Raw genomic sequence first — 13,621 nt, forward strand, 5'->3', positions numbered from 1 at the left:
TAACAGTGTCTTGAAAACAGAATGTCTCCTTCAACCCCCACAACTTCTCCAGCAGTGAAACCATGACGACTAAAGACTAAGATTTCTCCAGGAAGTGCTGGGTTTTCTGCACCTAATGTTTTCTTTCTTTCTCTCTTTTTCTTTCCTTCTTTCCTTTTCTTTCTTTCTTTTAGAGGAGTCTTTTTAACATTTTTACTTCACTGCCCCACTACAATACTTACTTTTTGACTCTTGGGTTTGTCCTGGTATTGAAAACAAATGGATGAGATTTTAGATTGGTTTGCAATTTTTCTGCCTCAGACTCTTCTACTCTCCTCCTCTTGTTTACTGACTATTCATTCATTTATTAGTACAAATGCTGGTATTGATTATATACTTTGAATTGCATCTAATATTATTTTGTTTACTTTGTTATCTTGATTGGTAGTATACTATAAAATATCTTTAAATGTTTATAGTTTTAAAACAGAAATAAAAACACATGAGTTAGGGAAATGGTCTAATGAATAAAATGTCTGTTGCTTAGACATGAAGACCTGAGTTCGATCCTCACTGCCACTTAAAAGCACAATACAAAAGTCAGTGTGTGCAACCCCAGTACTAGGGAAGGGGCGGAGACTGTCACTGTAGCTGAAATGGCAAACTTTGGGTTCCATGAGAGACCATTTTTATAAAATCCATGCATATGAGGCCCAGTCTCAAAAAATACATACACACACACACACACACACATACACACTTGTATATGTGAGTATGTGTATAGATATAGATAGGTATGTGTATGTGTATACATAGTTGTATACTCGTTATTTTTACCAACTTAGTGCAGACCTAGAGTCATCTGGAAAGAAGGAACTTTCACTGAAGGATTTTCGCCATTAGGTTCCCTATAGGCAAATCTGCAGGTTATTTTCCTTATTAACGATCGATGTGGAGAGACCTAGCTCTCTAGGAGTGGTTCCACCCCTGTTTAGTTGCTCCAGAGTGGTCGAAGAAAGCAAGCCCCCCACCCAAAAAAAGCCAGTAAGCAGCATTGCTCTGTAATCTTTCCTTTAGTTCCCATGTTGAATTTCTCCCCTGAAGATGGATTGTACCTTCTAAGCTAAAATAAACCCTTCCTTTCCTTACGTTGCTTTTGTCTTGGTGTTTATTGCAGTAATAGAAACCCAGCTAGGACAGGTGGAGGAGCAATGGAGGAAAAAACCTGATGTTAACCGCCATATCTACGTTCATGATGGGTAAGGGTACCCCTAAGCACACATGTACACACACATAGACATGGAGATACACACTCAGAGGCACACATGCTAATCACCGTCATGATGAGAAAACACTATACAATGAAGATTCATAGTGTTCATTTTGCAAAAGACAAACTGATACTCGGTGATCTTAAGAAGTGTTCAACAACAAAAAAGAAAAATTTGGAATCCTTTATTTATCTACAAGGTCCCTAAGACATGGGTAAATCTTGTACACCATTATTCCCAGAGATCGACAGAAAAGACTGAAGAAAGGCCACACTCAATGTTTATGTTGCACTTAAATTTAAAAAGTGAGTGACCTAGAAAAAAAAAAAAAAACCTACTCTGAGGCAAAAATGTAATGTGAGCCAACGCATAGGCCTTTAACGTCATTCCATCTGGGTGTACGCCAGATCACACTAATTACTCAAGGGCAAGTTGGTGCAGAAAGAAAAGAAAGAATACACCAGTGAATGGCAGCGAAGAGCAGAGACACCTTTAGGGAGTAACTGAAGCAAAGCTTTAGTCAGCTGCACTGGCCCCTCTTCCCAAATTTAAATAGAAGTGACTAGGAATCACCTCTCCTTTCCTCTCGGGTTTTCTATCTGCGCCATTTTTATGCTTCCACTTAAACCACCTAAACAGCCAAATAGAACTAAATTCAAGAGCAAGGTTATTAAAAAAATTTATTCAGAAACATGTGAAATATGAAAGCCCGGGTCATATCTAATCTGCATCCTGCCTGCACACCCGCCGCCCTTCCCCCACACCTCCCAACCCTGCAGGCTGGTAGGAACTGTCCATGGTAGTACGCCAGCCGTAGGAAACTGCAGAGAAAAGAGGGTCTGCGTGGGAAGGGTGCCGCCGAACTGCTTCTTCACAGCCCCGCCCACACATTTGGCTGGCCAAGCCTGAGTAGATGCTTGAAGTACCTAGCACCCTTCCTTTCCAATAATATCTTCCAAAACACATAGTAAATCATATGTTTTCACTTATGTGTGTTCATGTTTCTGTGTATATGTGTCTAGGTGGTCATATGCACACGTGTTTATCTGTGCGCCTTCCGAGAGGGGAAGGCATTTTGGAGATGATTCCTTGGAGCTGCGATTGAAGGTGTTTGTGAGATGACAGTGTGGATCCTGGGATCTGAAGCCAGGTCCTCCTCGGGACTGAGCAGCAAATGCTTTTAATCACTAAGACCTGTCTCCGTCTTACAAATTTAAATCTCCACGGGCAGAATTGTTAACTTAGAATTGTTAACTTTGATGAATGGGGAACCCCTTCTTACAGCCTCTTCCATTTGAACCTGTGTCCTGGGGTATAAGTCAGGCTTCCTACTTCCTGCATACATAGCCCATAAACTTTCTTCCTTTTGACTTTGCTTCCCTTGGGATTCGGAGAACTTGAATCTCGTGTTTGTAAAATTCTGACCGATCGTCAGTGCTTCTCGCCAATTTATTTTCTCTGCCATCCCATACATAAGTGCCTTCAGAACATGATTTAAAAGTCACTAACCCGTAATTGTAACCTCCCAGGGACGCTTCTCTGAAAAGGTCAGGCATAGATCCAACAGTGATTGTGCACAAAACCCACCTGCTAATCCTGGAGTCTAAACCACGTTCAAGAGCATTTAACATAGAAATCCTAAGACTGAGAGCCTAACACCGGCATTAAAATCTTAAAGCTATTCCCCTAGTGAGTCTAATGTATGAGAACCACCTTGCAGAGACAAATGACCTACTGCCAACCTGACCAGGCAGGACCGACATTTACTTCTAGAGTATCCCCTGTTTGTCCATGGGAGACACTGCTTCAATATTCTGTAGTGCCTAAAGTGACAGGTACAATATACCAAATATATACTGTGTGTATGTGTGTGTGTGTGTGTATGTGTATATATATATATATATATATATATATATATATATATATATATGCACACATACATATATGTGTGTATGATGTATATGTGTGTATGATGTATATGATGTATATGTGCATATGTATATGATATATATGTGTATATGTATATAGATACATAATTTCATTGATTTCATTGATAATTTCATTAAGCACAAGATATTAAGTTATTTGTTGTAGATGTTACATATAAATGTCTTTATTTCTTTATTAAGAGTTTTATTTTCCTCACTTAGATTATCTACATTATAGATTCTCTTTGTCATTTCCAAATTGCCAGACCCAGTACATCTGCCCCTGGGAACATTATTGTGTAAGGTTTGGGTTTCTTAAACACAGGCAGAGCAATAACCCACCGTTGATCTAGTCACCAGGAAGGGAAATGAGTAAGAACACCAGTAAGAAGCGTACACAATGGAGACTCTAGGGATTACTGACATCCAAGTGGGACAGCAGATTTCATCACACTGACCAGAGCAACATGTACTTTAAGAGCTATGAATTGTTTTCTGGAGGCATTTTGCATTTAATATTTTAGACCACAGTTGAGCACACGAAGCTAAAACTATGTAAAGAGAAACTGGATATACAGGAGACCTCAGTAATGTTTCTTTAAAAAAAATAAATAGCTTATGATGTGAAGAAAACCATTCTGATTGCCTTTGGAGTTCTATTATGGTCATTCAATTTATTGCTTTAATAACAAAAGTGTCCTTCAGAAACAAACTATACTGAAATTGTGAGAATGTCATTGGTGTTTGATCTTCTTAGAAAAGAAGATGCAATGGGAAGAGCAGATGTGAAGCTAATAGCTATTTAACTTCGTGGTTTTATAAGTTCTGTATTTCTATGTAGTGTTTCTTAAATTTTCCTTATCTGATTTTCAAGGACTGTTGAGGTATGGAGCTGTCAGGAAAAGACAACTGAAGGCCTCCGTTAAAGGTTCATCATGAGTCTGGAGGCATGGAAACCACCCTCAATTAGAATAAAACTGAATATCAACTGTAGCAAAGCCAGACAGAACTAACTGCAGGAGCTTCAGCAAATGCCTGCATGCAGCCGGAAGAACTTCTGTCACCACTCAAGACACAGCTGGGGACATCTGAAAACATAAGAGAAATAAGCACATGTGATACAAATGCCATGTAAGTACCAGACCCACCCAATCAGCTCCTGAAAGAAGCAAGTTTATGTGTATCTGTTGCTTGTTGTGATTCCCAGATTAGCATGGAGAGAGCAGAGCACAGCCTAAATAAGGTCTTTCACTCAGGAAAAAATGCAAAAAGTGCAACATTGAATATTTCCTGAATACTCAAGGAGTAACTCTTAATAGGAGGTGGCCCTAAGTAGTATGTCCTTGAATAAGAATTTGGTAAGGCACCAAGCCCATTCAGCACTCTGAGCTAGGTGTCTGTGCAAACTGTGCCTTTAAAAAGTATCTCCCTCCATTAGTTTCGACTTTGGTTCAATAACTTAGAGAAAAGTTTTGTCCCTCTGAGTGAGGAATGAGAGAGCATCTCGGTATGTGAGGGCACACACATAGCAACTTACTCAGCTTGTTTGCTAGAGGAGCAAAATCGTTAGTTTTTGTGAAGTTGACAAGCTAAAGTCATTTGGGAATAAGGACTGTCAGACAAGAAAATGTCTCCATTAGATGTCTGTGGGACCACCTGTAGACATTATTGATTAATGATTGATGTGGGCTCAGCCCACTACAGGCAGTGCCACCCCTGAGCAGGTCATTCCGGGTTGTCTATAAAAGCAAGTTGAGTGAGCCATAGAAGCAAGTCAGAAAGCAGTTCCCTCCATGCCCTCTGCTTCAGTTTCTGCCTCCAAGTCCCTGCTTGAGTTCCTTCCCAGACTTCCTTGAATGATAGACCATGATGTTGAAATGTGAACCATATAAACCTTTCCCTCCCCAGACTGCTTTTAGTCATGGTGTTTATCATAGCAATGAAAAACAAAGGCAGGGAGTAGCAAAACTTCACCTGGAGCAAAGTTGAATACTGGATTGTTCTAGGCATGTCTCTTGCAGCCAAACCTAGATTAAAATAAAAAACAAACTTGAACAAATGTAGAGCCACATCTTAGAGTGTCTACAAACATTTCTGGTAAAGGTCCAAGGATAGAATGAGATCAATTACCTATGAATGGAAATTAAATCAGGCTCTGTCTCTCTCAGTCTCTCTCTCTCTCTCTCTCTCTCTCTCTCTCTCTCTCTCTCTCTCTCTCTCTCTCTCTCTCCCTCCCTCTCTCCCTCTCCCTCTCTCCCTCCCTCCTTCCTTCCTTCCCTCTCTCCCCTTTTCTTTCTTCTGTCTACCTGTCTTTAACATAAAGCACCTGAAAATGGAAGATAAATATTTTAATTAATATTGGACAATACCCTTTATGGGACAGAAGCCCTTCTAAATGGAATGTAATAGGTTGCTCTCCTTTATTGAGCACTGAGAGCAGACAGAGTTATCATCTACGCTGCAGTTCTCTCTGTTTTTATCATTCTCTTTATTGCAGAAATTGTTAATTACCCCTTTCGTATTCACTCTGATCTTTTCTTATAAACAGAATCCTTGAATCTTAGCTGGTTTATTGACCATTCAGAGTACAGATGATGATCCTTTCCATCCAGTGAAGATGGATTGAAGCTACATGACTGAGTTGTAGCCAACAGGGTGATTGGGAAAGCACTGTGTGCAATGAACATACAAATGTACTCTAGAAATGCCCTGTTGACATGTGGACAGAAAGTAGATGGTCTCAGTCTTTGTATGCAACTGTCTTGCAATGGTAGTAGGATAAGGAAGAAGACATAACCCTCAGACTTTGTCAGTAAGGAGAGCCCCTTCAACAGTTCAGAGATATTTGGGTGATCAACTCATAAGATAATTTAGTCATGATTTATGAGTTTATCTCCCACAGCTAAAACTGACAAAATTACCTCTAGTTTACTTGTTCACTGATGCTTTCTGATGGTAGTGTGCAAAATAACTAAATCATACCACCGTCTAGTGAAGCTATCATAGTGATAGCAACACTGTATCACAAGGACAGTGGTTTTAAGGTCTAGGGCTTATGTCCAGCGACACACAGACACAAAATGGTCAGAAAAGTAATACAAAGAAAAAAAAAGTTTAAATGAGGTAAGAATAAACCCAATTTCTCATAAATAAGCTAAAGAAAGGAAAGACTTAAATCCATGTTGACATGTAGATTATATCTAAGTGTAGACAGATTTAGGATGAGAGCTGCCGAGTTAGCACATAGGCATTTGTAAGGGGGAAGTAGCTATTCAGTATCTACCACTGAGTGACTCCATGACCTTTGTTACGCAACTTAACCTCCCTTGGCTGACATTTTCCGCATTTGAAAATAAGACTTATTAACAGCCACTTCATAGAGAAATTGTGTATGTCTAGTTGAATGATGCACCCTGACATTTGCCACGATGCCTGGCACGTTACAGATATTCAGTAGACTTCAGAAAATACCCTGCTCCAAACAAGAGAAAAATATCATTCGTTTTTCCCTAAATAAATACCCTATTCAGTCCCAATTTGGTCACAGCATTATTGCTCTTTCTGAAGGGCCATCCTCCCTCCCCTCACTCACAGCCCTCAGCAGGTCACTCTCTCCCTTCTCTGGATTCTACGGTCACCTTGTCTTGACTGGATCACTCGCTGCAACTTAATCCCATGCTGTTTTTGACTCCTGCATCTCCCATTAGTGCCCAACATTCAGAGTATGTTCCTGTCCTTCAGAACGCACATCCTGTTGTGCTCCCAAAATACTCATTAAAGAGACAAACGATACCCTAGGAACAAATGTGCATGTGGATCCTCCAGAACGCCAAGATGAATAAATGTCATTCTATTCATATACTGAGTCACCAAATGGCAGAATACCTTAAACTTTAAAAATCAAATTAATGGAATTGTGACATTTGCAATCATGGGTAAAGCCAATATGATGTACTTTAAATTTTGCCTTAACAGGAATAGTCCTTCCCTAACAGCAGGTGAGTTTTAGCTTCAAACTCCTCTCCCTGTTCATCTGTTCCCCTTGCCATTTCAAAGCCCATCGTGATGCTGTAATGTGTTGGCTATCATCAAGAAACATTAATTTTTTTTCTCAAATACGCTAAGTAAGACTTGAGACATCAAAACTAAATAATTCAAAAGGTTCCAAAGCTAGTTTGTTGCTCACCTGTCTTGGGGAGCTTTCCTGCTAGTTTGCTAGGCTAAATCAATGGAGTGGCTCAAAGCTCTAGAGACATCCAAGATCATAGTATTATCAAGAAGTGTTTCCTTTTGAGGTGTTCTGTGCCAGTCCACACTTCCGGTGATTTGCTGGTGACCATGACATTCTTCAACCCAATCTCTGCCTTCATGCTCACAGGATGTTCTCTCTGTGTGCATATTTGCTTCCAAAGGTTTCCTTTCTGCCTAGACAAGTAGTCTCATTGGGTTAACTGCCCCATACACACCACCTATATGACTTAATTTTGACTATTGATATCTGCAACTACTTTTTTTTTTCCAAATAAGATCACATATGACATACTTGTACGTAGAAGTTCAACATAGGAATTCTGAGTGGACACCCTCCAGTTCATAACAGCTCCTACACTTGCGCATCATATTCAACAAGCAAACCCAGTGACAGGAGACATCTGTGACCATGGTTATGCCTAGCTTTGTAGAAAGTATAGCAGTAATCAATGTTTTCAGTGCAGAAGTCAATCTGGTTAAAGCATCTACAATGGTTCCCGGCAGTAGAATTAGTACTTGACAAGTCTCAGCTATTAGCAGCGCTATTGAGATTATTAGTATTATTTGGATCTTAAATCACAGTATTCAATACAGTGTCAAAAACATGTCAGCCTCTTCTGTGAGTACGAATAACAGTTGGAAAGTAAATGAGCAGAGACACAAAAACAGTGAAATGGGCTTAGATGCCTGTAACCAGCAACTCACCAATTAGACCTTCATGTTCAAAAATTAATTATCAACCCAAAATTAAAGTGTGATGAAATCATGATGTAAATATTTTTCTGATGCTTCTATTCATCACGTGTTTCCATTTTTATTGAAAACTGCACAGAGGAGGCAGCAATTCTCCAAAGAGATATATTTCATAAACTATGTAGAGTGGTATATGTTTAGAAAATATTAGAAATATAATTATAGAGAAACTCAATTTATTTATCTCAGAGCTGTAAGATTTAAGATGAGTATGGAGGTAGCTAAGATGGAGAATTACATGTAATGATCAATATTATTTTTTCATTTTACAGAATACACAAAGCAATGTGGCTGCCTCGAAAGTAACAACAGTTACACTGACAACTACATATTTCTGAGACCAGTTTAATAATCTTAATGATATATTGGGTTGAAATTTATGTGAAATGTTAGTAGTAGACTTGATCATGAGAAAAACTGAATTTTAAGCGATATGGGATTGGAAAACATCATTGTCTTATAAACATGGAAGGAGAGAAACCTACAAGCCACAAGGCAATGTTTAGTCGGCGTGAAAGGGAGACGGTACCCTAGATGTAGAATTTCCTGGAAGCTTTGGTTTGGAAAAAAGGAGATCACTGAGATAGGAAGTATGACATCATATCATATTTAAATCATCTGTTAAAACAATGTGTGTTTAAAAGTGACGTGAATACAGAGATTGAAAGACACCATAGGAGTTATTATTACAAGCATGGTAGAGTTTGAAATGAGGAAGGGATAGTTAATCACAGGCGTGTGAAAGCTTCCTGTGGACTAGGAAGGAGTTGGGTCCTTTAGGACTCAAGATAGGCAAGAGAATGACGGTTTTTGTGCTCCTGGTCAACAAGGCAATAAACAAATATTACCCAAAAAAAATCCACATTTGAATTACCCAAGTAACTTCAACCATATGGCACTGCTAATAGCCACGAAGTAGGTAGTGAGAGAAGCAAGCAGTGATATCTGGAGTAAGCTGTGACCCAGCAGAATGCCTCTTCTTTACAGATGCCTATCCAGTTCCTTCCAGATCTAGACTTGCAAGTCTTCCTTGGTCATTCTCTCTTGGTGCAAACCTGACAGGTTGGAGCGCACCGGCTCCCATTGGTTCCTTTCCCAGCAAGCTATGGTTTCTTCACAGGCAAGACCATTTACATTAACACTGAGGAGACTCCAGTTCTGAAATCAAGCTACCAACCAGGGTTTCCTGTCCTGGAGCATCAGATATCTACCCTAACCTTTCTGGTCTGCATTTCTAATTTATAAACAGGAAGAATGAGGCCATTTAGTAACACACACAAGTTGCTCACCATAGAAACCATTCTTCATCTGTTACCTACATGGTTGTTCTGGGGCCTAGCTAAAGTGTGCTCAGGTACTGCTTGTGGGATGGATGGATGGATGGAATGGATGGATGGATGGATGGATGGATGGATGGAATGGATGGATGGATGGAATGGATGGATGGATGGATGGAATGGATGGATGGATGGATGGATGGATGGAATGGAATGGATGATAGATGGATGGATGGATGGATGGATGGATGGATGGATGGATGGATGGATGGAATGGATGGATGGATGGATGGAATGGATGGGTGGATGGAATGGATGGATGGATGGATGGATGGATGGAATGGATGGATGGATGGATGGATGGAATGGATGGGTGGATGGAATGGATGGATGGATGGATGGATGGATGGAATGGATGGATGGAATAGATGATGGATGGATGGATGGATGGATGGATGGATGGATGGATGGATGATGGTAGAGTTGTCTGCAATTGATGAAAGGTCTCCACCCGATTGGCCTATAGGTCATGTTACTGGTTGATGTTTGATCTGAGAGGGCCAATGTGGGTCATTCCATAACTAGGCTAGAGGTCCTTGGTTGTAAAGAAAGCAGGCTGAACAAACTATCAGGGGCAAGTCCAGGAGCAGCACTCCACCATAGCCTCTGCATCAGCTCCTGCCTGGAGTTCCTGCCCTGACTTACCTTCATGACAGGCCATAACCCTAAGTTGAAAAAACTCTTTCCTCCCCAAGCGCCTTGGTCATGGTCACAGCATTAGAAGTATAACTGAGACACTGGCATCCCGTCAGACATATGAACTGAATCTTACTTGAGAGCTCTGACACATAAAACAGAGCTTCCCTAGACATAAAGGTGAGACTTTAATCCCAAGAACTGAAATTTTAAAAATTGGAGTAAATTAAAAACAACAACAACACAGCATTTGATCTTTGGCTCCACTTTCTAGAGAACTATGACTTGACTTTAGCTATTTAGTAACTTTGAAATGCCCTAGTAACTGTCTCTAATCTCTACACCAGTGCCTTCACAATGTCACCCATACATATGGGACACACATACATATACTATACACATACATAGGCACATATACAAAAACAATTGCATTTGTCATTTAAGGATAATAAAAATACGAAGTCTTTCATTAAATGCTAATTCTGTTTGCGTTTCCTAGCCTGCTCCACGAAGAACGTCCTCCTCATCTTCTTTTCCTCTGCGTTTGAGAAAGACAGAAGGTTATTCTTCAATATTCTGACAGAGAAAGAAGATGGGAATTCACAGGGCGTGGTATAAACTCACTTCTCTAAAGATCAGAAGACATTAAGTGTTCTTATATCTGTTCGGAAAGACTGTAAGGAGTCCAGGCCTGGTGACCTATGAGTGCAAACCGAGCACTCAGGAGACAGACCCCCAGGGAGACCGCTGTAAATTCAAACCAGCTTCACCTGCATAGTTTGTTTCAGAGCTGTGTATCAGAGCTGGGTAGCAAAATCATACCTCAAAAATACGTAAATAAATAAACAGTAGTCCCAGTGATTTGCTCACAGGCCTAGGTGTCCCAGGCCACGACTCAGCGTGGACATCTTTGAAGATCAGTAGAGATTCTGTAGTCTAAATACTGCAGGCTCTCTTTAGCTGTCTGTCTCCGCTCTTCCCTGTGGCATACCTCTCCTTCTGTAAGCAAGCCATCTGAAACACACAAAGACTGTTCAGCTCGAGTTCGGGGCGTTATAATAAAGTTTCTTCACACGTGTATATTAAACCACCGTTGGACAATAGAGCTACAGACTAAAAGTCTACAGGAAATCAACTTGTTAGAGATTTCTTTGAAACCACACTGTCTCCCTCCCGCGGAAACAGAAACTTGAGACTCTTGGGGTTTACAGAGCTTCTCTGGTGGTGTGCGAGCGCCACCTGGTGTCCAGAGGCAGAGTGGCTTCAGTCTCAGGCCTCGGCAGAGCAGATGGAAAGAGCGCCCATTGCCTGCCACCTTCTCACTTGCTCTTCCTGGCGTTCCTATTTATGTCTACCTATTTAGGATTCTTTCGGTGTGCTTTTATACATTTGTTATCCAACCGTCCAAACAAACTCATGACACCGCAAAATGGCATAAAAATAACCAGCTGCCCCTGGGCTTCTGTGAGGTTCATAAAAAAAGGTAATGTATGTCGGCCACAATTTCTTAAAAGCTCATGTAACTCTTAATTTCCATACATTTTCTTATAGGAATATTATTTTACATTAGTTTCCGGAGTTTGGTTATGGCACCTCTCCTAGTTTATGTGTATTTTGTGTATCTCATATCACCTCGACTCTAACGCATCCAGGCAATATGCGCAAAACCTTCTCCTAATCTTCTATAGACCATTACCTCAGGCTAGAAAACATCCAGGGCACCAAAGCCATAGGAAATACAAGAGAAGAGAATGCTATCCCTTGTCAGAGTCCTATGAGAACAAGCGAGGTGACATCACAAGGACACATTTGAATGACACCGACAAAGATAAAGAATGCCAATTTAAAAAAAAAAAAAACTGAATAGAACCTGATTAAAGCTGGTTGGCTGACAATGAAGAACGCTTTTGCTAATTAATCACACAGTGGCTGGGGTTTGTAAAAAGCAAAAACTTTAAACCTTCAAAACGACGTGTGAAGCACAGATACATGATAGATGCGAGATGCAACATCTCGTTACTGTGTCGTTTGCACGTACTTAACCCTATGACTTAAAAGTTTTGGATGACAAATATGAAGGTAAGATGAAAAATGTTGGCTTTCAAATTAACCAGAGGTAATACAGACCACAAACAGTGAGGCAAACACGGCACTAACGCATTAAAGTGAAAGTTACCCAAGCCCGGTTCAGCCCAGTTCAAGCTGTCAGTTTTAACAGTCCAGATAGCTGGATTAACAGTCCACTGTTCACAGGCTCATCGTTGGGGTTTGTAGACATCTTAGGTTTTTTTTTTTTTTAATCAGATGTTCACAATCCAAGTTCCAGTACAATTGACACCCTCAGGACTCTGGGATCCCTTTTTTACAGTCTCACCCCGCTCTGTCCGCTGCTTGGGTCTTTGACTTTCCTTTATTACTTAATGTCACTCTTTGAGAAGTCAGACATGCGCGTCCCAGACTCCACTCTTTGCCCATTCGTAGTATCCAGGGCTCTAGACTGCACTTCATAAAACACCATAGATGGTAGAGGTTTCCTCGAGGGTTCATGCCCATAGAAGTGGGCCATTGTGAATGTTCTGCCCTCCTTCCTATAGTTCGTGGTCTCCGTTCTAAGCTGATCAGACCACATTGTGATGTCCACCACAGATGCCCATCCAGTAACTGCTCAACGTGACGTGACTGAGTCAGGGCCAGAAACCTTACGAGAAAGTTCTAAACAAAATAGAAAACTATTGCCAAGTAGAGCTTATGGGTGAGTGTGTGTAATGTGTGTGTGTGTGTGTGTGTTTGTGTGCGCTTGCCTGTGTGTCTGTGTGTCTGTGAGTGTATGTGTGGTGTGGTGTGGTGTGTGTCGTCTCTGTGGTCTGTGTGTGTGTGATGTGTATGTGATATGTGTGGTGTGTGTGTGTGTGTGTATATCTGTGAGTGTGTGTGTGTGTGTGCCCGTGTGCCTGTGTGCCTGTGTGTCTGTGAGTGTGTGTGTGGTGTGGTCTGTGTGGTCTGTGTGTGTGTGTGATGTGGATGTGATGTGTGAGTGGTATGTGTGTGAGTGTGAGTGTGTGTGTGTGTGTGTGTGTGTGTGTGTGTGTGTGTGTGGTCTGTGTGGTCTGTGTATGTGTGATGTGTGTGTGGTGTGTGTGTGTATCTGTGAGTGTGTGTGTGGTGTGTGTGTGTGCCTGTGTGTCTCTGAGTGTGAGTGTGTGTGTGGTGTGGTGTGTGTGGTCTGTGTGTGTGTGTGATGTGTATGTGTGTGTGATATGTGTAATATGTGTGTGTGATGTGTGTGGTGTGTGTGTATCTGTGAGTGTGAGTGTGTGCAAGTGTGTGTGTGGTGTGTGTGTACCTGTGTGTCTGTGAGTGTGTGTGTGTGGTGTGTGTGAGATATGTGTGGTGTGTGTGTGTATCTGTGAGTGTGAGTGTGTGTGAGTGTGTGTGTGTGTGGTGTGTGTGTGCCTGTGTGTCTGTG

At 41.1% G+C, this 13,621-nt stretch overlaps 1 long non-coding RNA gene across 1 annotated transcript; it reads right to left on the reverse strand.

The window, feature by feature from the left end:
• Positions 1-3,833: 3,833 nt before the first annotated feature.
• Gm31620 lies at positions 3,834-11,910 on the reverse strand. Its single transcript, XR_386325.1, has 4 exons — positions 11,852-11,910; positions 10,978-11,169; positions 5,153-5,205; positions 3,834-4,266 (listed from the first exon to the last, which is right to left on the reverse strand). It is a non-coding gene; the product is annotated as a predicted gene, 31620 (long non-coding RNA).
• Between the last annotated feature and the right edge of the window lie 1,711 nt (positions 11,911-13,621).

This window comes from Mus musculus, chromosome 18 (genome assembly GCF_000001635.26).
Source record: "Mus musculus strain C57BL/6J chromosome 18, GRCm38.p6 C57BL/6J".
NCBI classification, from domain to species: domain Eukaryota; kingdom Metazoa; phylum Chordata; class Mammalia; order Rodentia; family Muridae; genus Mus; species Mus musculus.